This window comes from Pinus tabuliformis, chromosome 7, assembly GCF_031772625.1.
Source record: "Pinus tabuliformis cultivar Carrire ecotype Pingquan chromosome 7, CPIR1, whole genome shotgun sequence".
Classification (NCBI taxonomy): Eukaryota; Viridiplantae; Streptophyta; class Pinopsida; order Pinales; family Pinaceae; genus Pinus; species Pinus tabuliformis.
In genome coordinates, this window is record NC_142293.1 from 164,846,040 (window position 1) to 164,869,127 (window position 23,088).

A 23,088-nucleotide genomic window follows, 5' to 3' on the forward strand; every position below is an offset into this window, starting at 1 on the left:
ATGGACTATTTCCTTTTTTGAAGGTTTTAACCATGTCAAGAATACTAGTGTACTGATCTATGATCTGCTTGTGAGTAGTGTCTTTTGATGCTCTATCTAAGAAACTTACCCTAGAAATTCCTACAAAGAGATAAGTGTTTTCATGTTTATCATAGATTGATGCTTAAAAGTATTTATCAAACATTTAATTTTTATGATTATTCAAATATGATTATTATTTTAAGAAAATTTTAATTAATATTCATTAAAATTATGGTTAATTTCTACTTTCAAAATACAAATTATTTATAATTATTTTAATATCTTAATATTTAAATATTATTAAAATCTCTGATGATTATAATTTTGATGATTTATGAAGTTATATAGGATTTTTAAAATCTCACTAGTAAATAAGATGTTATTATTAAAGCTTTGTATAAACACCTTTTAAAATGACATAACTCCAAGAATAACTTTTATCTTGTACATATAAATATTTTAACTTGAATATCAAAATTTATATAAATATGTTTAACTTAAAAAGATATAAATTTCCTAACGCATATATTTTGTTGCTTTAATGTAATAATTTTGTGGAGATTATCTCAAAAACTAAAATGTATATCATTCACAACTACTAACCAATTTTGTACATATCCTTATATATCGTTATAATGTATACACATTTTTAGGATGAAAACAAAATATTATAATAAGAAATAAAAGGTCAACACTTTATATAGAAATAGAAAAATAAGATAATATTATTTTATTAATCATATATGTATTTTTGCTTGAAATATATAAAATTTCCACATTTATAGTAATGGAATCATAAAGAGATCAATATAAAAATAACCATATTAATTTGGAGGATAATGATGTCTATTTAATTCCAACTTACTTTTACATTTGAAACTAATGACTTCAAGAAGATTATATTCGAATTGTGATAATTTATAATAATTTTTTAGAACAATACATTTCTCTATTAAATCTAACACTTTTTTAATAGAGAAATGTATTCTTCACGACATTTAATTTATTTTCATTTGTTGTACATTTATTGACAATGTCTATGTCTTGTTCAATTTGGCATTTTCAACATATTTTATTGATATTGACAACTATATAAAGAAACAACCATCCACTGGAATGCATGGGTACCTAACTGCTACAACCTTTAACTTACTATGATGTCATTTATGTACATATTTCATTAAACCATTATATCTGCACATGTATCCTTGTACATGTACCATTAGATCCCCTCTGTGATCATCATCTCAAATTTCCTTAGATTACCAGTAACCATTCTAGGGGTTTCCTTCATTAACCCTTAACTAGTGATTGATGTGAAAGTACGTTAACTCTTAAATGCAAAACTACACGGTCATGTTCATGGGCCTAGCTTTCTTATAGCTGCAACATCTTGTAGTCCCTTGCAACTACATCATCTCCATGCATAGTTACTTTTACCATATTATGATGCATTTACCATAGCGGCTTTACATGCCACACACTACAAGCTCCTCTCCACAACTTCATTGTCTAATGCAAATGATATGGTGTTCTACATTTTGTCTTGTGTTGATATAAAATCTTCCTCGGATGAAGTCATGGCTCTAGCTTACTCCACAATAACCGGTACAATGGGTAGATGAATGTTCCCTACAAAATTAGGATGCCCCTCGACATAATTTGCTAGACAGGAAAACAGTATTGTAAACATAAAACAACAATCCAATTCACTCTTTTCTTATGGATCCCAGCCTAGATGAACTCTAATACCAAAATAAATAAATGAAAACATGACAACAACATTTTATTAAATCGAAATGCTCAAGAATCCCATATTTATAGTAATGGGGTCAATACAAAAAATAACCATAATAACCTAGGGAATAATGATGCCTACTTAACTCCAATTCATTTATAAGTTGGAAACTGACAACTTTCTCGAAGACTACATTGGAATTATGACAAGCTACAATAATGCATTGGAACAATATATTTCTTCCATTAACTCTAACATATATGACATAGTTTATTATCATAACATTATTATAGATATTTTTAAGAGGCTAAAAATATTATGATATTGTAATAAGAGATAAAAAATTAAATTTACGGGGGGTTGGATGATAATCATTTCAAAATCATTTTAATAAATGTTTATTATATGAAATAATATGAATACATATAAAATGTTTCATTGTTTATGTTAATAAAATTTAAAATAAATCAATTAATTTATATTATTTTTTCAAAAATTAATCTTATATTTTATAGGAGGAACATATATTTTTTAGTTTTAGAAGAATTGCTTAAACAATAAGATTCTAAGTGATTATATGAAATAGTCATTGTGTTCTCAACATGTCACATACAGGAATTGAATATAGGTGGGGAGGATAACAACATTTATCATAACCATTTGATTAGGAATTGATTGGGGACAAGGATTTTGTTTGCTAAGTCTATGAAGGCATACATACTCTACCTCCCTCTGGTTTTGAACCTCTGACCAGTTAGGAGGAAACACATACTCTTAACCATTATGCCCACTCAAGTTGTGACCTTTTAGTATTTTAAAATATAAATTCAATTGTACTACCATTTCAAATCTCTCATAAGGATAGAAAAATAGTTATTGCTAATATTTAAATGTGCAAAATGAAAATTTTCATCATTTATCCTACATTAGAAAAGGAAGAATGCCTCAATGAATTAGGGAATGGTTAATAGACGAAATGTACCTTCCTTAATATAGAAATTCTAAAGATTGTGCTACTGCATGAAAGTATCCAGTGAGGATGCTTCCAATGATAATATCAAATTCTTTATTGCTATAATTCAAATGAAAAAAATCAACATTTATCTGTTATGACACATACATGGCAAACACAAAGTGTAAATGGTAAACCAGAGTGTGTGTGTTTATTATTGACAATGATATACATTTATAGTACATTCACATGACTTTTGGTTTCGTATTCCAAGGTCTCTTGGACTTCCTTAGACTATTCAACTTCGACACCAACCCTAAGAGGATTAGGTGTCCAACATTCTGTTGGGTGTGGAATCCCCCCAAGGCATGTTTTGGAGCTTAAAGCCCAAGTTTTGACCAAGTCCATTGTAAAGACTCCACAATTTGTGGGCACGGAATAGAGTCACAGGGTTGTCTACCCTTGGTTTTGTAATGTAGTGTCAGTTTGAAAGATCTACCCATGGTCTACGGACCATGGGATTGTATAAATAGAGTGAGGCTCTAAATGTAGAAAGAACAGATATCTAAGGACGTATGATGAGTCTAAGGGATTGATGAAGGATTGAGTCAAGTGTAAATCTTGTCTTTGGGTCGTAGAGTAGGAGAAGGCTCTGCAGCCGAGTGCACAGAGGCCTAGTAGTCTGCAGCTGAGTGCGCAGACCCTTGCGGCTGAGTGCATAGGGCAAGAGAAGTCTGTAACCGTGGGAAGAATTAATAAAAAAAATTATTACCATATTTTTGTGTATCTTTTCCTGTTTTATGTATTATTGGGTATGAATTGCAAGTTTACTTGTTTACTTACTGCGTGAACTCATATGAATGTGCTAAATAAGAAAATATAATACAAGACATCTGTTTACGCGAAGATAAGTAATTATTATAATAAGATAGGTAGGCATCTCAGGTGTGACTTAGGGAAATAGTGCAGAGCACTACTCCAACAACGTGGAAGCCCCACAACCCCTAGTTAGGGCTGTGTGAAGGCAAATATATCAGGGCCAAAGGCCAGGGAAGTGCGCAAATTGACTTGCATGAAGGAACTAATAGTTGGACCAAATAAAACCATCAGAAATCTCAAGGGTGCAGAAACTTGGTTCCAGCACACCCCCATAGTACTTCGGGTGATACCTCAATCCACGCTTCACAGACTGTTTCCGAAAGGGCCAGTAGTACAGGGATTTGTTTGGCTAATTAACTCCGAACCTAGGTCAGGCTCCAACAAGCGAACACATTCCCCCCTTAATCTGAAGGGTTATGTATGAGGCCAAGAAGAGATTTGTAATACAAAATGTACAAAAATGCATGGCAAAACTAGGCTGAATGTGCTCTCTGAAATGTTGGTATAAAGGGTGGTGGTTTAAGGATGACCACCAACACTAGAATGCTTAGTGCAGTTCCTAGAACTCTTACAAGTCTGATTTGGATTTAGACAGGAACGCAACAAATTACAGATATAACCATACATATAGAGATGCAACAAAATTAATACTTCATTTCATTACTGTAAATTACTGAAATATGCTGACAAACAGAAATGGAAATAAACTAGCTAGGGCGATGGTAGTTTATCTTTGAGAAGAGATGTGGCAACTAAATGCCTCTGAACTGTGTTACAATGAGGCTCGAAGGCCTATTTATTGTTGAGAAACAATGGAAAACTGTAAACATCCAAAAACCTAACCCTAGAAGATGAAATTCCAAACTGTGGGCCCCATTTGGGTAAATTGGCACATAAACTTCCAGGGGTCATAACTTTGGCATACGATCTTCGTTTGTCCGCACAATATCTCGTTCAAAATATCTATCCGAGAGCTACTACTTTGGGAAGAGAAACATCGGTCTAAGGACCCATGTTACTCCCAATTTCCCCAAAAACATTATTTAGGACCTCAAAACGGCTCCAGAAGTTGAAGACCTGAAAAATTGCTAAAAATAATAAATTGTGCTACAATTAAGGAAACTGAAAAGCTGAAAGAAGCAATGGCGGGGGTCCAAGTGGACTTGGCGAGTGGCCACCAATATCCACCTAGATCATTCCTTCCCCCTTAGGAATAAATGGTCCCAATTGCGTTGAGTTCCTCCTTGAGATGAGGAAACTTTTGCTAAACGTGGTCCTTGGTGAGTTGTTCTGTAATCCTTGATGTGTCCAATAATGTTATGCTCTTAACCTACAAGGCAATACCAGAATACCAAATATGCAAATAAATATACCCAGAACATAGAACAATGAGAAATAACAGCAAGTATTTTATTATTCAGAAAGCAATGTTCACTTGCCTCTTCGAGGGGGCAACCTCCAATAGAGCTGAGCTCAATTACAAGATAAGACACGATGCTCATCGAGGGGAGTCTCTATCCTTTATATAGGATTTATACATGAAATACCATGGGGCATTAGCATGGTTCTTATTAATACCATCTATCTAATACCATGGCCCATTTGCAGCTAACTGTGGTCCCTTCATTAAATGTGGGTTAACCACTTACAATTATTAATATGAGATTTATTGACTCTATAACTATGACTCGATCCTATTACATAAATAAGGTGGTTAGGTTTGGACCCTAACATGTCCTCCCCCATAAGAATAGCCTTGTCCTCAAGGCTGAAGTTGCGGAAACTACTGAAGGATAGTAGCTAGTTCCCAGGCTGCATCTTCCAGAGAGGTGTCTTTCCACTTGACGAGGACTTGCTTGATTGTGCGGCCACGCAAGTGTCATTCTCGTGTGCCAAGAACCTATTCAGGTTGGAGCCAGACTGATCCTTCTTCATCCACTTCAGGTAGACTGGTTTGAATTCTGTAATGGTTCCCAATCACTTTCTTGAGGCATGAGATATGGAAGACTAGATGGATTTTCGCAGTGGGTGGCAAAGCTAGCTTGTAGGCGAATTCTCCTATGCGCTGAAGTACTTGATATGGTCCATAGAATTTTGGAGACAATTTTTGACAAACCTTGTCTTTGAGTGATGTTTGCTTATATGGTTGCAGCCTCAAAAATACCTAATCCCCTTCTTGAAACTGGTGTTCTAAGCGATGTTAATCTGCCTATTGCTTCATGCAGTTCTAGGCTTGATGAAGATTCTCTCTTAGGTGGGCCAACATGGTTGTGCGGTTCTGTAGGAGTTGATCCACTACTTGTAACTTTGAGCATCCCTTGATATATGAAGTAGGGGAAGGAGGGAGTTGACCATAAACTACTTCATATGGAGTCATTTTGGTGGTGGCATGATAGTTGGTGTTATACCACCATTCGTCTAGAAGTAACCACTATACCGAGAGATGTTTCTTTTCTAAAGAGAAACACCTAAGGTAGGTCTCCAGACATTTGTTGACTGCTTCAGTTTGACCATTATTTTGTGGATGATAGGAAGTACTGAGTTGTAGTTGGGTACCTTGTAGCTCGAAGAGTTCCTACCAAAAGTTATTAGTGAAGATTGGGTCATGATCAGACACAATGGAGGTGGGCATGCCATGCAATTTGAAGATCTGAACCATGAAAGATTGAACGACCAAAGTCGGTGTAAAAGGGTGGGGTAGGGCACAAAAATGAGCATACTTAGAAAGTCTGTCCACAACCACCATGATGACTGACTTATTTCCTGACTTGGGAAGACCCATAATGAAATCCATAGAAACCTCCATCCAGATTGAGGTCAGGATGGGAAATGGCTGTAATGTGCCTTTAGATTTGACTATTTCTCCTTTGTGGCACTGACAGATGTCGCATTCAACTACAAAAGTAAGAATGTCCTTTTTCATGCCTGTACAAAAAATGATCTTTGAGTGCATGCATACATCTTCTTAAAGCCTGAATGTCCTACAGTGGGAGATGAGTGCAACTCTGCCAAAATGTGGCTTTTGAGGGTGGATGTTGGTGATATTACGACTCTATCCTTGTAGTGAAGAATCTCATCCTACCATGACTAGCCCGCTATGGAATTTGGATCTTCCTACAATTGATTAATCAGTTGGGAGAGCGAGGGATGTGAAAACCACTCCTTGCGAGCTTCTTCAATCCATTCTGGAATGGGAAGGGAAATTGAGAACAAGGTACTTTCGTCCTCAAATTGGCGGGATAATGCATCTGCTACAATATTTTCACGCCCTTTCTTGTAAATTATCTCATAATCATATCACAACATTTTTGCGAGCCATTTATTTTGTTGTGACGAGGATAGGCGTTGCTCCAAAAAATATTCAAGCCTTTGATGGTCTGTGCGGATTTGGAAATGTCGCCCCAATAAGTATGGTCCCTAGGTATCTACTGCATGTAATATGGTCATCATCTCTTTCTCATAGGTAGATTATCCCAGATTCTTCCCACTTAGTTGTTGGCTCATGAAGGCCAAGGGTCAACCTTCCTACGTTAAGACTGCCCCAATACCTGTACCAGAAGCATCACATTCAATCACAAAAGATTTGGTGAAATCGGGTAGTGCTAAGACTAGAGTGGAACACATGGCATGTTTGAGAGCTATAAATGCCTATTGTGCTTCATTATTCTAGATGAATGAATTTTTCTTGAGGAGTTGAGTGAGGGGCCTATCAATGTGACCATAATTGCGGACAAATTTGCGATAGTAACCTGTGATACCCAAAAACCCTCTCAAGCTCTTCAAGGTCTTTGGTTGTGGCCAATCTTGCATTGCCTGGATCTTTTTGGGGTCCACCCTGACACCATCACGCCCCACAATGTGGTCCAAATACTCAAATTCTTCCATGCCAAAAGAGCACTTGGACATCTTGACAAATAATTTATTCATGCGGAGTAATTGCAAGAGTAGATCTACATGCTGAAGATGTGTGGCCTAGGTGCGACTATAGATGAGGATGTCATCAAAGAAAAGAAGGACAAATTTTCTGAGATATGGTTTGTGCAGGTGGTTCATAAGGCTTTGAAAAGTGTATGGGGCATTCCAAATACCAAATGGCATGACCAGGAACTCATAATGGCCATTCATGAGTTCTAAAAGCAGTTTTTGGAATGTCTACTTCTTTCATGCGAATTTGGCGATAGCCCAAGCGAAGGTCGAGCTTAGTAAAGAATTGAACCCCATTTAGTTCATCCAGTAAATAATTGAAAACCTGGATTGGAAATTTATCTTTGACCATCAACTTATTGAGGGCCCTCAAGTCTGGACACATACGCCATTCCCCATATTTCTTGAGCACCATGACCATCGGCGATGAATTAGGACTAATGTTGGGATGAATGATGCCTGCTTCCAAGAGCTCCTTGATGTTGTTTTCAATTTCATTCTTTTGGGCAAACAGATATCTATATGGGCGCACATTTGGTGGTTGGGCACCTAGGACCAAAGTAATGTTATGATCATGTTCCCCTCTCGAGGGTGGAAGCTCATGAGGCTTGTTAAAGACTGGCAAATGGTTGTTTAAAATCTGTTGCATCTCAGGATGAATATGAAGAGAATTAGGTTTGAAGGCCTGGATGGCATTAAATTGGGCTATAACTCCATGGTGGCCCTTTTTTAACAATTTTTCCATCCGATGTGAGTTGATGATAAAGGGAGCTCCCACCTGGAGTCCGTGGAGGGTATGTGTGTGGTTGTTCTGCTTAAAGCTCATATATAACTCCTAGAAATCCATTGTGATTGGGCCAAGTGTGCAAAGCCATTCAACACCTAGGACAATGTCGCACCCTCCCATGTGTATGGCAAACATGTAAGTCTTTAACTGATAATCCCCCATTTGAAGTTTGACATTTTCACAGCGGCCTTCACATTTCATTGTCCCCCCATCAGCGATTTGGACCTGGAAGTTAGAAACTGCTCGGACAAAACAATGCACTATTTCCGTGACTCTTTGATGGATAAAGTTATGTGTACTACCACTATCAATCAAGACTACTACTGGGTAATACTTAATAAAACCTCTGATTTTGATTGTTTTGGGAGAAGAAATTCCTACCAAAGCATGCAGCGAGATAACTGGTTCTTCAGGTACATTGTCTTGCTGGTTGTCCTCTTCTTCCTCCTCTAGTTCCTCAAGTGGTTGTTGGCATTATGGCTAAAGTGTTGTCCTTGATGGCAACCCATTCAGGTGATAGATCATAGTACTTCAAGTCAGCAGCAGAGATTGATGATCAGCTATCAAATATTGAAGAAAATAAGGGGTACGCAGGTACACCTTGCATAAGGTGTGTACAGGCAGGTCAGTGTTACATAAAGTGCGTACATACCCGCAGTTATCCCGTTCAGGAGGTGCGTACCCCCAGTGCACACATTTCAAGGCAAAGAAATTCACATGTGGGGTTTTCTTATGTTTTACTCTTGGTATTTAGCCGACGGTATTGTGTTATTATGGTGTCGGCTCATGGTATTGATCCATGATTTAAGGAAGAGCTTTCCTATATAAAGCAAAGGGGATCATTTGGCTTGAGCATGTTTTGGGTTGAATATCTTATGAGGGCTAGATCTGGTCTAGATCTAAACAAGGCGAATCTACTGATGGACCGAGATCTCTTCGGCGCATGTTCAGATCTATAGATCTGACTATCTGGGTTACTTCTGAAGTCTTGAAATCATCTATGCCCGGAGGTACACAGGTGCAGTAAGAGAAAAGTGCGTACGTACGCAGGAACGAAGCGTTTCAGGTGCGCTGGTACGCAGGCATAGAAGGGTTCAGGTGCACCGGGACGCAGGCAGTTCAATGGACTCAGAGCGAGGTACGCAGGCTAGCAGTTGAGCAGGGTGCGTACTGTACGCAGGCTAGCAGTTGAGTAGGGTGCGTACTGTAAGCAGGCCAGCAGTTGAGCAAGGTGAGTACAGTAAACAGGCCAGCAGTTGAACAGGGTGCTTACGTAAGCAGGCAAGCAGTTGAGCAGGGTGCTTACTTCTCTTAAAATCTTTGTTTATCATTGCTGTGTTCTGGGTTTGGTCCTATTATTGTTGATCTAGTTACTACAGTTGACTGGGTGATTCTCTTATACTTGATGATCATTTGATGCTTATGGATCCAGTTTGAAAATTTATGAAAAGTGGTCCTTGTAAGAAAAGAAGTAGGGGGTTGTAGCTCCCTTCCAGGAGAGACTGGAAAACGAGAGAGAGTTGTAGCTCTCTGCAGGTTGCAGCCTGCGTACTGGTAAAAGGATTGCACCAGTACAAAACCATTGTAAAAGGAGTTTCTAATTTGAAAGAAGATAGAGACATATTGCAGCAGGTGGTTTTCACCCACATTGGGTTTCCACCTTACATCTTGTGTTCTTTGGTGTGACTATCTGTTTTCTTTTGTTCATGCTCATTATTTTATGGTACTGACATGCAAAAGTAATTCAAAGAACAAATAAAGAAGATTTATTAAAAGAATTGTATAATACTGATTCACCCCCCCCCTCTCAGTATTATTTCCAACAGTGGTGGGGCTTCCTTTGATGAACTGTGATCAATAGCATCAATTTGAAAGAATTTGGGCTCCTTGCATTTATGTCTGGGAGAGTATTTCTCATCATAGTAGTAACACAATCCTTGCTTTTTCCTTTCTGTCATTTCTACTGTTTACACCTTTTGAACCTTGAGTGTTTGGGTAGTGCTTTGAGCCTAGGTGGGGCGATCCCTGGCTATGAAATTTGGGCGATTGGACTGGGCCTCTAACGTATGTTCTACTTCACGAGCTATCCTGCAAGCATGCAACCATGAGACAGGGTGGTGCAGTCAGACGTGGGCTTGTATGGCTTCTTTGAGACCATTGACAAAACATTCCACGTAGAACTCATCTTGTAGACCTCCTGTTTGAAAAGCTAAGGCTTCAAAAGTTGTAATATATTCATTCACTATTCCTGTCTATCGAAGCTTAGTGACACGACCCAAAAAATAAGATTCATGGTCAAAGCGATCCGTAAAATCTTTTTTGAATTTCTGCCAAGTCAAGGGCCTTCCATAGCAATGTTGATGCCATTGCCACCATTTCCATCTTTCATTGTCCAAGTACATGCTACCCACACTAAGCTAAGTTGCATCATCCAAGATGTAATTCAGTGTGAAACATTGCTCCATTTGTGCTCTCCATGCAACCGGGTGAGAACAATCAAATCTATACATGTCCAGCTTGGGTGGTCGACGATGGGATTGTTGGTGGGTGTCAAAGAGGTGAAGAGACTGGCTAGACTCACCCTCAATGTTTTCATTTCCAATATATGCCTCCGCGTGTTCCTCCACCTTGCCCTTTGAGAGTGTTTCAGTTAAGTTCTTCAGCTACAACAGTACATCGTTCAATTGTGATTCAAGGTGGTCAATCCTCTCATTGGCCATAGCTTGAGCTCTAGTTTGTACCATGCACCGATCCGATGTACTTGAAATTTGGGACCGCCCAAAATTTTTGGCACTAACAATTGAATGGTACCACCTTGCTCAGCTCGTGAACCTGATTCTTATGGCTTAAGTCTCCAATAAGAGTCCCGAGGGGTTTCAGACTCTTTCTTTTTTTTACTTCGAATGGAGTTTTACTCCTTGCTTAGGAATACTGTAGTAGCCGAATCCCAGAAAATTCAATGCTACCCAAAGTCTACGAAACACATGCCCAGGTATAGGAACCCACATAATTAGTTAGATCTGAATGGCGAATCTGATTGTTGCAATGGCTACAGAGCCCAAACTGCTAGATTTGGATGGGGGATCTAATGGATCTGATAAATTCGAATGGCTGATCTGATAGATCTGAATGAAGGAATTCATTGTTGCTACTGCGACAAAACCCCACCTACGAGATCTGATCTAGCAAAGATGATGTGTGATCTAGAGATACAGAAGGGAACTATGGTATCAAGGAGTGTTAGGTGCTATAGATCACAATATACATAAGGGTTTAACAGTAGTACTCGACCCAATCTTTCGGGGCACTAACCGAGGATCAACCATACCCTTAGCCATACAACCTGACTACCCTATCGTACACGCGAGTAATCTCCCCGAGTGTTGTTCTCGGTGTACTGTGGCAGCAAGACGGTTGATGGTTTATCTATGGCGAGGTTTCAAGGGAGCTAGGGGGCTTCCAATATACCCAGAGGGTACTTGGAAGACAGTCCGTGCACGGTTCTGTCTAATGCGCTACTACTCGAAGGGGTACCCACAGGGGTTACAAGGGAGTCCAACAAGTGTGACCACCTCTTATATTTCCTACGTGCATGCCTCCCAAAATCCACAGGTTTATGTGCTCAATGATAGATCCCGTGGTTTAAAGACGCTGAAACACGTCTCCAGCCATTTTTTTTTTCTTCTAAAAATTGGCGATCCCACCAGCCCTGAAAGCGCTCTGATACCACTTGTTATGCTCTTAACCTACAAGGCGATACTAGAATACCAAATATGTGAAGAAATATACCCAGAACATAGAATAATGAGAAATAACAGCAAGTATTTTATTATTCAGAAAGTAATGTTCACTTGCCTCTTCGAGAGGGCAACCTCCAATAGACCTAAGCTCAATTACAAAATAATACATGATGCTCCTCGAGGGGAGTCTCTATCCTTTATATAGGATTCATACATGTAATACCATGGGGCAATACCATGGTTCTTATTAATACCATCTATTTAATACCATGGCCCATTTGCAACTAACTGTGGTCCCTTCATTAAATGCGGGTTAACCACTTACAATTATTAATATGGGCTTTATTGACTCTATAACTATGACTCGATCCTATTACATAAATAAGGGGGTTAGGGTTGGACCCTAACAAGTAATGGTGGGAAGCATGGTAGAGAGTAGTCCACATTGAACACTTGGTGAAAGCGAAGGAATGGGGGAATATTGTGCTCTAAAGCACTGTTCCCCACACCCTTGGTATTGGTGTAAGGACCATGTCGTTTCTTGTACTTTTCATTTTTTAAAATGGAGCGGTGATATATCGGCTAGTTGGGTAGAGTTGGTCTAGGAGTCAGATCGAATGAATGCTTGACCTGACAGTGCAACGGTACCCCTGTGGATGAGGAGAAGATGTTCCTGTTTTTTTTCATGACCATATCCATATATTGCTGCTACTGCATGGAGGAACCCTTCGCGGGGCTCATGAATGTGGCGATGATCTTCCCCTTACTTTGGGAGTGAACTAGACAGAAAATGAATTTCCTAGTCTGAGAGATGAGCTTGTTGCATTTCTTAGCAGTGATCAAAGAGGTGACGGTAGGTGAGGCTACCTCTGGTATCTTGTATAATGAATTACACAAAGAAATAATGATAGTGCGAGGCCTTGACTCATACACAGCATGTCACCTCCACAAGTATGGTTGGCTTAATAATACATCACAAGCATCCAGAGGCATAACATCACACAATACCTCGTCTATGAAGGGCTTGATGCTATAGGGAAGGCTGCACTGCTGGCGGACTCGGAGATCTTGGCCTTGGTGAAGCCACCTGACACCGTATGGTTGTGGGTGTGGTGTAGTTAGTATGCCCAATTGCTTCACGACCTCTACTGAAATGAGGTTCTTTTAGCTGCAACTGTTGACGATGAATTGCAGCGGCAAACCTTTCACCCACATTTGTGAGTGGAAAAGATGCTCCCCCTCCTGTGGAACTTTGGGCTCACTCTTCTGGATCTTTGCAGTCGAAATAGTGGTGTTGGGCTCTGCATCAATGATTTTCTTCCATTTTTCATTCCCCTTGCCGAGTTCTGACTCAGGGTCGGAACATGCATTTGATTCGAAAGCCTTCAACATGGCCACCAATGACTTCTTGGTCCGACTCACTTGTGTTGTGAGTGGGGCTCTTGTGGAACTCACACCACTTTCTTATGTCCTTCTTTGACTTCATGGTGTTGTTATTTTCTTGTGGCCTCGATGGGTTGTATTGGGTTGACCTGTCTTGGATTTGTCCTTGGTTCTACAATTTCTAGAAGCCTTTCCCTTACTTCGGATTCATAGATCCAAAGTCTCGCTTCTTCTGTTTAAACTTCTTCTTGATTTTTACAGCATTCGAAAGCCTTCAACATGGCCACCAGTGACTGCTTGGTCCGACACTCACTTGTGTTGTGAGTGGGGCTCTTGTGGAACTCACACCACTTTCTTGTGTCCTTCTTTGACTTCGTGGTGTCGTTATTTTCTTGTGGCTTCGATGGGTTGTATTGGGTTTCCCTGTCTTGGATTTGTCCTTGGTTCTACAATTTCTAGAAGCCTTTCCCTTACTTCGGATTCATAGATCCAAAGTCTCACTTCTTCTATTTAAACTTCTTCTTGATTTTGACAGCATATCGGTACGTTGTGTCAAGCGAGGAGATGTTCAAGAACTCTATCTCTTCTTGGATGTACCTGTGTAGGCAGCCGCAGTATTTGAGTACCAAATGTAGCTCAGAATTCTTGATATCCAACTACGTGGGAAGGGTATGAAAAATTTTTGTGAACTCCAACCCATCTTGGTCCCTTCCCTGTTGCAACGTGGTCCACTTTATGTATTTGTCCTCACAGCTCTTAACAGGGTAATACTGCTCCTTGATGACATCCTGGAATGAATTCCAAGTGGGTGTAGCTGAAAAAAGTGAGTTCGTACTTTCATCCTTCTACTCACAGTAGGTTTCCCACTAGTCCTTGACGTGGGGTGCTACTTTGAGATGAGTGAAAACAATCTTTTCCCAACTGGAAAATCATGAATAGGAAAATACCCATCTAGTAGATTTAACCATTTATCTATGGCACATGCATCTAATTGACCCTCGAAGATGGGGATTTCAAAATTAAATTGTACCTTAAAGGGTGTGGCTTTTCCATAGTAGCTGTTGGAAGTCGATGCATCACCTTTGGGTAACCGTTGAAGGATTTGGGCAAAGCTTTCCATCATCGCATTCCTTTGCCACTAGAGGGCTTCTTCGAGCAAGATTTTGATAGGATATCCTACCCCCTAATCTTTCTTTTCATCCGCCATGAGAGGCCGTCAAGATTTGCAAGGATGATCTTACAAAGGTTCAATCAGATCGAGCCCTAGCTCCTTATATCCCAGTCTCATTGGGGACATGCAAAGAAAAACAGAGAAAAAGTAGACTGCTCTGATACCACTGATCCGGATTTAAACAGGAATGAAAAAAATTATAGATATAACCATACATATAGAGATGTAGTGGAAATAATACTTCATTTCATTTCTATAAAATACTGAAATATTCTTACAAATAGAAATGGAAATAAACTAGCTAGGGCAATGGTAGCTTATCTCTGAGAAGAGATGTGGTAGTTACATGCCTCTGAACTATGTTACAATGAAGCTTGAAGGCCTATTTATTGTTGAAAGACAATGGAAAACCCTAAACATCCAAAAGCCTAACCCTAGAAGATGAAATACCAAATTGTGGGCCCCATTTGGGTATTTTGGTACATCAACTTCCCGGGGCCGTAACTTTGGCATACGATCTTCGTTTGACATGCACAATATCTCGTTAGAAAGATATATTGGGGAACTACTACTTTGGTAAGAGTAACATCAGTCCATAGACCTGTGATGCACCCAAGTTTCCCAAAAAATGCCATTTAGGGCCTCAAAACGGATCCAGAAGTTCAGGACCTGAAAAACTGCTAAAAATAGTAAACTGTGCTACAATTAAGGAAACTGAAAAGATGAAAGAAACAATGGTGGGGTCCAAGTGGACTTGGCGGGTGGCCAAAAATATCCACCTGGATCATTCCGCCCCCCTTAGGAAGCAATGGTCCCCATTGTGTTGAGTTCCTTCATGAGATGAGGAAAATTCTACTGAGCTTCGTCCCTAGTGAGTTGTTATGTAATCTCTGACGTGTCTAGTAATGGTGGGAAGCATGGTAGAGGGCAGTCCACATTGAACACTTAGTGCAAGAGAAGGAATGGAGGAATGTTGTGCTCAAAAGCATTGTTCCCCATAGCCTTGGCACTGGTGTAAGGACCATGTCACTTCTTGTACTTGTCATTTTGCAGAATGGAGCGGTGATATATCGGCCCGTTGGTCAGAGGTGGTCTGGGAGTTAGATCGAATGAATGGTTGACTAGAAAGTGCAATGGTACTAATGTGGGTGAGGAGAAGATGTTCTTGTGTTTTTTCATGACCGTATCTATCTGTTGTTGTTGCTGCATGAAGGAACCCTTCACAAGGCTCATGGATGTGGCGATGATCTTCCCCTTACTTTGGGAGCGAAGTAGATAGAAAATGAATTTCCTAGTCTGGGAGATGAGCTTGTTGCGTTTCTTAGCAGTGATCAAAGAGGTGGCGGTAGGTGAGGTTGCCTCTGGTATCCTGTATAATGAATTACACAAAGAAATAATGATAGCACGAGGCCTTGACTCATACACAACATGTCGCCTCCACAAGTATGGTTGGCCTAATAATACATCACACAATACCTCCTCTATCAAGGACTTGATGTTGTAGGGAAGGCGGCACTGCTGGCAGACTCGGAGATCTCGTCCTTGGTGAAGCCACTTGATACTGTACAGCTATGGTTGTGGTGTAGTCAGTAGGCCCAACTGCTTCACGGCCTCTGCTAAGAGGAGGTTCTTTTGGCTAACACTATCGAAAATAAATTGCAGCAGTGAACCCTTCACCCACATCTATGAGTGGAAAAGACGCTCCCCCTCCTCTGGACCTTCGGGCTCATTCTTTTGGACCTTGGCAGTGGCAACAGTGGCACTGTGCTGCGCATCAATGATTTTCTTCCCTTTGACATTCCCCTTGTTGGGTTCTTACTCAGGGTTAGAACATGCATCTGATTCGGAAGCCTTCAAGTCAGCCACTAGCAGCTGCTTGGTTTGACACTCACTTGTGTTGTGAGTGGGGCTCTTGTGGAACTCACACCACTTTCCCATGTCCTTCTTTGACTTCGTGGTGTTGTTCTTTTCTTGCGGCTTTAATGGGTTGTCTTGGGTTGCCTGTCTTGGATTTTTCCTTGGTTATGAAATTTGTGGAAGCCTTTCCCTTGCTTCGGATTCGCAGATCCAAAGTCTCACTTCTTCTGTTTAAACTTTTGCTCGATTTTGACAGCGTATCAGTACGCCATGCCGAGTGAGGAGATGTTCAGGAACTCCATCTCTTCTTGGATGCACCTGTGTAGGCAGTAGTGGTATTTGAGTACCAAATGTAGCTCAGAAACCTTGATACCCAACTGTGTATGAAGGGTATGAAAAATGTTTGTGAACTCCAACACATCTTGGTCCCTTCCCTGCCATAGCGTAGTCCATTTTATGTATTTGTCCTCATAGCTCTTGATAGGGTAATACTGCTCCTTGATGGTGTCTCGGAATGAATTCCAAGTGGGTGCGGCTGAAAATAGTGAGTTCGTAATTTCATCTTTTTGCACGCAGTAGGTTTCCCACCAGTCCTTGACGTGGGGGGCTACTCTAAGAAGAGCAAAAATAATCTTTTCTCGACTTGAAAAATCATGAATAGAAAAATACCCATCTAGCAGATTTAACCATTTATCTACGACATCTACGTCTATTTGACCCTTGAAGATGGGGATTTCAAAATTAACTTGTACCTTAAAGGGTGTAGCATTTCCATAGTAGCTGTTGGAAGTCGATTCGTCGCCTTTGGGTAGCCGCTGAGAGATCTGGGCAAAGCTTTCCATCATTGTGTTCCTTTGCCGCTTGAGGGCTTCTTTGAACAAGATTTGGATAGGATCTCCTGCCCCCTCATCTTTCCTTTCATCTGCCATGGGAGGCCATCAGATTTGTGAGGATGATCTTGCAAAGGTTCAATCAAATTGAGCCCTAGCTCCTTATATCCTGACCTTGTTGGGGACATGCAAAGAAAAATAGAGAAAAAACAGACCTCTCTAATACCATTTATCCAGTTTTAAATAGGAACGCAACAAATTACATATATAACCATACATGTATAGATGCACTAGAAATAATACTTCATTTCATTATTGTAAAATACTGAAATATGCTTACAAATAGAAATGCAAATAAACTAGCTAGGGCAATAGTAGCTTATCTTTGAGAAGAGATGTGGCGGCTACTTGCCTCTGAACTGTTTTACAATGAGGCTCAAAGACCCATTTATTGTTGAGAAACAATGGAAAACCCTAAACAGACAAAAACCTAACCCTAGAACATGAAACGCCAAACTGTGGGCCCCATTTGGGTAAATTGGTACATCAACTTCCTGGGGTCATAACTTTGGCATACGATCTTTGTTTGATGCGCACAATATCTCGTTAGAAATATCTATCCAAGAAGTACTACCTTGCAAAGATCAACATCTATCCATGGACCGATGTTGCTCCACGTTTTCCCAAAAAAACATTGTTTAGGGCCTCAAAACGGCTCCAGAAGTTTAGGACCCGAAAAACTGCTAAAAATAGTAAACTGTGCTACAATTTAGGAAACTGAAAAGCTAAAAGAAACAATGGTGGGGGTCCAAGTGGACTTGGTGGGTGGCCACCAATATCCATTTGGATCATCCATCCCCCCTTAGGAATCAATGGTCCCCATTGCATTGAGTTCCTCCATGACATGAGGAAGCTTCTGCTAAACTTGGTCCTTGGTGAGCTATTATGTAATCTCTGATGTGTCCACTAATGGTGCGAAGCATGGTAGAGGGTGGTCCACATTGAACACTCAGTGCAAGCGAAGGAATGGGGGAATGTTGTGCTCCAAATCATTGTTCCCCATAGCCTTGGTATTGGTGTAAGGACCATTTCGCTTCTTGTACTTGTCATTTTTCAGAACGGAGCAGTGATATATGAGCTCGTTGGGTAGAGGTGGCATGGGAGTCAGATTGAAGGAATTCTTGACCTGATAGTGCAACAGTACCCCTGTGGGTGAGGAGAAGATGTTCCTATGTTTTTTCATGATTGTATGCATATGTCGTTGTTGTTGCGTGGAGGAACCCTTTGTGGGGGTCATGGATTTGGTGACAATCTTCCCCTTACTTTGGGAGCGAACTAGATAGAAAATGAATTTCCTAGTCTAGGAGATGAGCTTGCTGCATTTCTTAGTAGTGATCAAAAAGGTGGCGGTAGGTGAGGCTACCTCTGGTATCATGTATAATGAATTACACAAAGAAATAATGACAGCGCGAGGCCTTGACTCATACATAGCATGTCACCTCCACAAGTATGGTTGGCCTAATAATACATCACAAACATCCAGAGGTGAAACATCACACAATACCTCGTTTGTGAATGGCTTGATGCTGTAAGGAAGGCAGCACTGCTGGCAAACTCGGAGATCTCGTCCTTGGTCAAGCCATCCGATATTGTACGGCTGTGGGTGTGGTGTAGTCGATAGGCCCGACTACTTCATGACCTCTGCTAAAATGAGATTCTTTTGGCTACCAATGTTGGAAATGAATTGTAGCGATGAACCCTTCACCCACATTTATGAGTGGAAAAGATGCTCCCCCTCCTCTGGACCTTTGGGCTCATTCTTCTGGACCTTGGTGGTGGAAACAGTGGCGCTATGATATGCATCAATGATTTGCTTCCCTTTAGCATTACCCTTGTCGGGTTCTAACTCAAGGTCAGAACATGCATCTGATTCGAAATCCTTCAGCACGGCCACCAGCGACTACTTGGTCCAACACTTGTGTTGTGACTGGGTCTCTTGTGGAACTCACACCACTTTCATCTGTCCTTCTTTGACTTCATGGTGTTGTTCTTTTCTTGCAGCTTCGACAGGTTGTCTTGGGTTTCCCCATCTTGGATTTGTCATCGGTTATGTGATTTGTGGAAGCCTTTCCCTTGCTTCGGATTCGCAGATCCAAAGTCTCGCTTCTTCTGTTTAAAATTTTGCTCGATTTTGAAAACATATCTGTACATTGTGCCGAGCGTGGAGATGTTCAGGAACTCCATCTCTTCTTGGATGTACCTGTGTAGGCAGTTGTGGTATTTGAGTACCAAATGTAGCTCAGAATCCTTGATACCCAACTGTGTGCGAAGGTATGAAAAATGTTTGTGCACTCCAACACATCTTGGTCCCTTCCCTGCCGTAGCATGGTCCACTTTATGTATTTGTCCTCATAGCTCTTGACAGGGTAATACTGCTCCTTGATGGCACCCCAGAATGAATTCCAAATGGGTGCGGCTGAAAATAGTGAGTCCGTACTTTCATCCTTCAACTCACAGTAGGCTTACCACTAGTCCTTGACGTGGGGGGCTTCTTTGAGAATAGAAAAAATAATCTTTTCCCTACTTGAAAAATCATGAACAGAAAAATACCCATCTAGCAGATTTAACCATCTATCTATGAGATCTGCGTCTATTTGACCCTCGAACATGGGGATTTAAAAATTAACTTGTACCTTAAAGGGTGTGGTGTTTCCAATGTAGCTATTGGAAGCCGATGTGTTGCCTCTGGGTAGCCGCTGAAGGATCCGGGTAAAGCTGTCCATCATCGCGTTCCTTTGCTGCTTGAGGGCTTCTTCAAGCAAGATTTTGATGGGATCTCCTGCCCCCTCATCTTTCTTTTCATCTGCCATAGGAGACCATCGGGATTTGTGAGGATGATCTTGCAAATGTTTAATCTGATCGAGCCCTATCTCCTTATATCCCGACCTCATTGGGGACATGCAAAGAAAAACAAATAAAAAGTAGACCGCTCTGATACCACTGATCCAGATTTAAACAAGAACACAACAAATTACAGCTATAACCATACATATAGAGATGCAGAAGAAATAATACTTCATTTCATTACTGTAAAATACCGAAATATGCTTACAAACAGAAATGGAAATAAACTAGCTAGGGTGATAGTAACTTATCTCTAAGAAGAGATGTGGCAGCTACATGCCTCTGAACTGTGTTACAATGAGGCTCAAAGGCCTATTTATTGTTGAGAAACAATGAAAAACCATAAACATCCAAAAACCTAACCCTAGAAGATGAAACGCCAAACTGTGGGCCCCATTTGGGTAAATTGGTACATCAACTTCCTAGGGTCGTAACTTTGGCATACGATCTCCGTTTGATGCACACAATATCTCGTTAGAAAGATATATCCGAGAACAACTACTTTTGGTAGAGCAACATTGGTCCCTGCACCAATGTTGCTCCCAATTTTCCCAAAAAAACATCATTTAGGGCTTCAAAATAGCTCCAAAAGTTCACGACTCAAAAAACTGCTAAAAATAGTAAACTGTGCTACAATTAAGGAAACTGAAAAGTTGAAAGAAACAATGGTGGGGGTCTAAGTGGATTTGGCTGGTGGCCACCAATATCCACCTTGATCAAATTCTGGCATGAAGCTCAGGTCTTCTGCTAGAGGAAGTGCTCCTGATGTTTTGAAGAGGGAGACCTTCAACCATGAAAGGGAGGTCTCACCCCGCATAAAAGGGAGAACCTCAACCTGAAAAGGGAGGTCTGTTATAGACATTTTTGTGCCTTACAGCTATAAGCATGAAATGTCCATAAACCAAGGGATCCTAAGTCCCTAAAGATGTTGTTCCAGCTCCTAAAGAAACAAGGTCAACAAATTACAACTTCTCCCAGAAGTTCTCCACCAGAAACTGCTCAAAACTAGTCAAATCAGGATCAATTCAGATGCTCCACTAGCTGGCTGCATTGCAAAGAACCCAAATACACTGGCTAGGTGCGTTGCAATGCACTTGAATGCACTACCAGGGTGCGTTGAGCGGGAAATGACAAGTGGCAGAGTCATTCAACGAGGTGGAGAGACAATGGAAGCTTCCAGAATCTTCTCCAATGACACTTGCCTCACTGAATTCGACCAGTGATGAGTAAGAGGCTCTCAGTCTCCAAGTGGAAGCAAGAAATGACAGAGGGAAGGACACTAGTCACAGCAGAGGATGACTCATCCTCTTTCTCTACATCTATATATGGATCCCTCACCAAGAGATCCAGAGGCTGGAATTTTGTACATTGCAGAGAATTGCTGTTGGTTTTGTGATTGACATCAGAGTATTGGGTGATTTATGCTTTATTGGAGGTGAAGAAGGGATTCTATGCTGGGAGGCTGATGCTGGATCAGGACTCATCGGTTGTAACTCCTCCTGGATCTTCTTGTTTTATCAATAAAACTACTTGAGTTTCTCCTACATGCTTGTATATCTGATGTGTGTTATATTTGTATGTTTAGCTTAAATCTGATCCTAAGCTTTTTATGAACATAAATCTATGTCTTTGTGTAGTTTCTCTCTTCTGTGAACTTGCAGGAACTTGGTGACGCTGGGCAAGTGAGGGAGCAGATCGGTGGAAGCTGACAAAGAGAGGATAGATTGGATCGAGCAACTAGCGCAAGACACAGGTCGGTTCATCTTAATCATCTTCGTTTATAGTTCATAAAGAAGAATACAATAGTAGTTTTCCTTGTTTGTTTCTGAGGTCACTGTCCCAACCCTGTGGGATAGGGTCGTTCCGAATGGACACTTTTCCCGAAAACAAAATGGTGACTCCGCTGGGGATCGTGTCTAGTTAGTTTATTTTTGTTTCTATTGTTGTTCATCTCATAAACTTAGGAGTGGCGAATCGAACTGCATTTGCCATTTACAAATGCAAAGTAGACATCTGCTACTCAAGTCCATTCACTGGGCCTGTTTATGATCTGAACACTTGACTCACAAATGATCTGATTACCCTTTGTGATAGCTCTCAAACCTCTTGTAAATCAACCCTCTGATTGTGCACATTTGATTGCTTTTTATCTGGCCAAAAACCATAGATTAAACTACAAACCGTGACCCAGAACCCAGAGAAAATTCTCGTTTCTGCTTCAGTGCAGGCTCTGTGAAGAGACTCTGCATTTCAGCGCAGTTCCCGAGAGGGCTACCTGCGTTGCAATTCAGTTTCTCTGTGTAGCAGGTGCGTTGATCAGCCTAGCCCTGCCTAGCTGAGGTTCTTTGCTCACTTTTTCAGTTTTGCCTCTGATTTTTGCAGCCTGTGATTAGTGTGTTTGTCTGTCTGAAAGCCCCTTTTCTTTGCCTTAATTCCACCTCAGTTGTATAAAAGAAATTGTATTTGTTTTTGTGTATTTGTTACGTCATTTACAGTTCCCCATTGCAAAAGTAAACTGGTCATACTGTCGCCCTTAGATCTAGATCTGTCGTAAGTGTCGTTTTGATCTTAGGAGAAAGTTTATTTGCTATTGACAGTCAATTACGCTTTTACTTTTGCCTTTGGTTTGAATTTGTGAATTTCTAGTGTCGAAACAAGTGTTTACTTCAAAATCATAAAGTGTCGTAATCGTCTCTACCTTTTGATTTCGAAAAGAAGCTTGTTTGTGTTTTTCACTTGAAATTGAATTCAAATTTGTACAACAACTTTCTTTTTAGGCATCAATATTAAGAAAGTGAAAAACAAATACATGCACAAGTGCATTTGCATATTTACAGTTTCTATGGCTTGATTTAGGAAAAGTGCATTTACAGTGTGCTCTTTGCTCTTTGAGAAAATATTG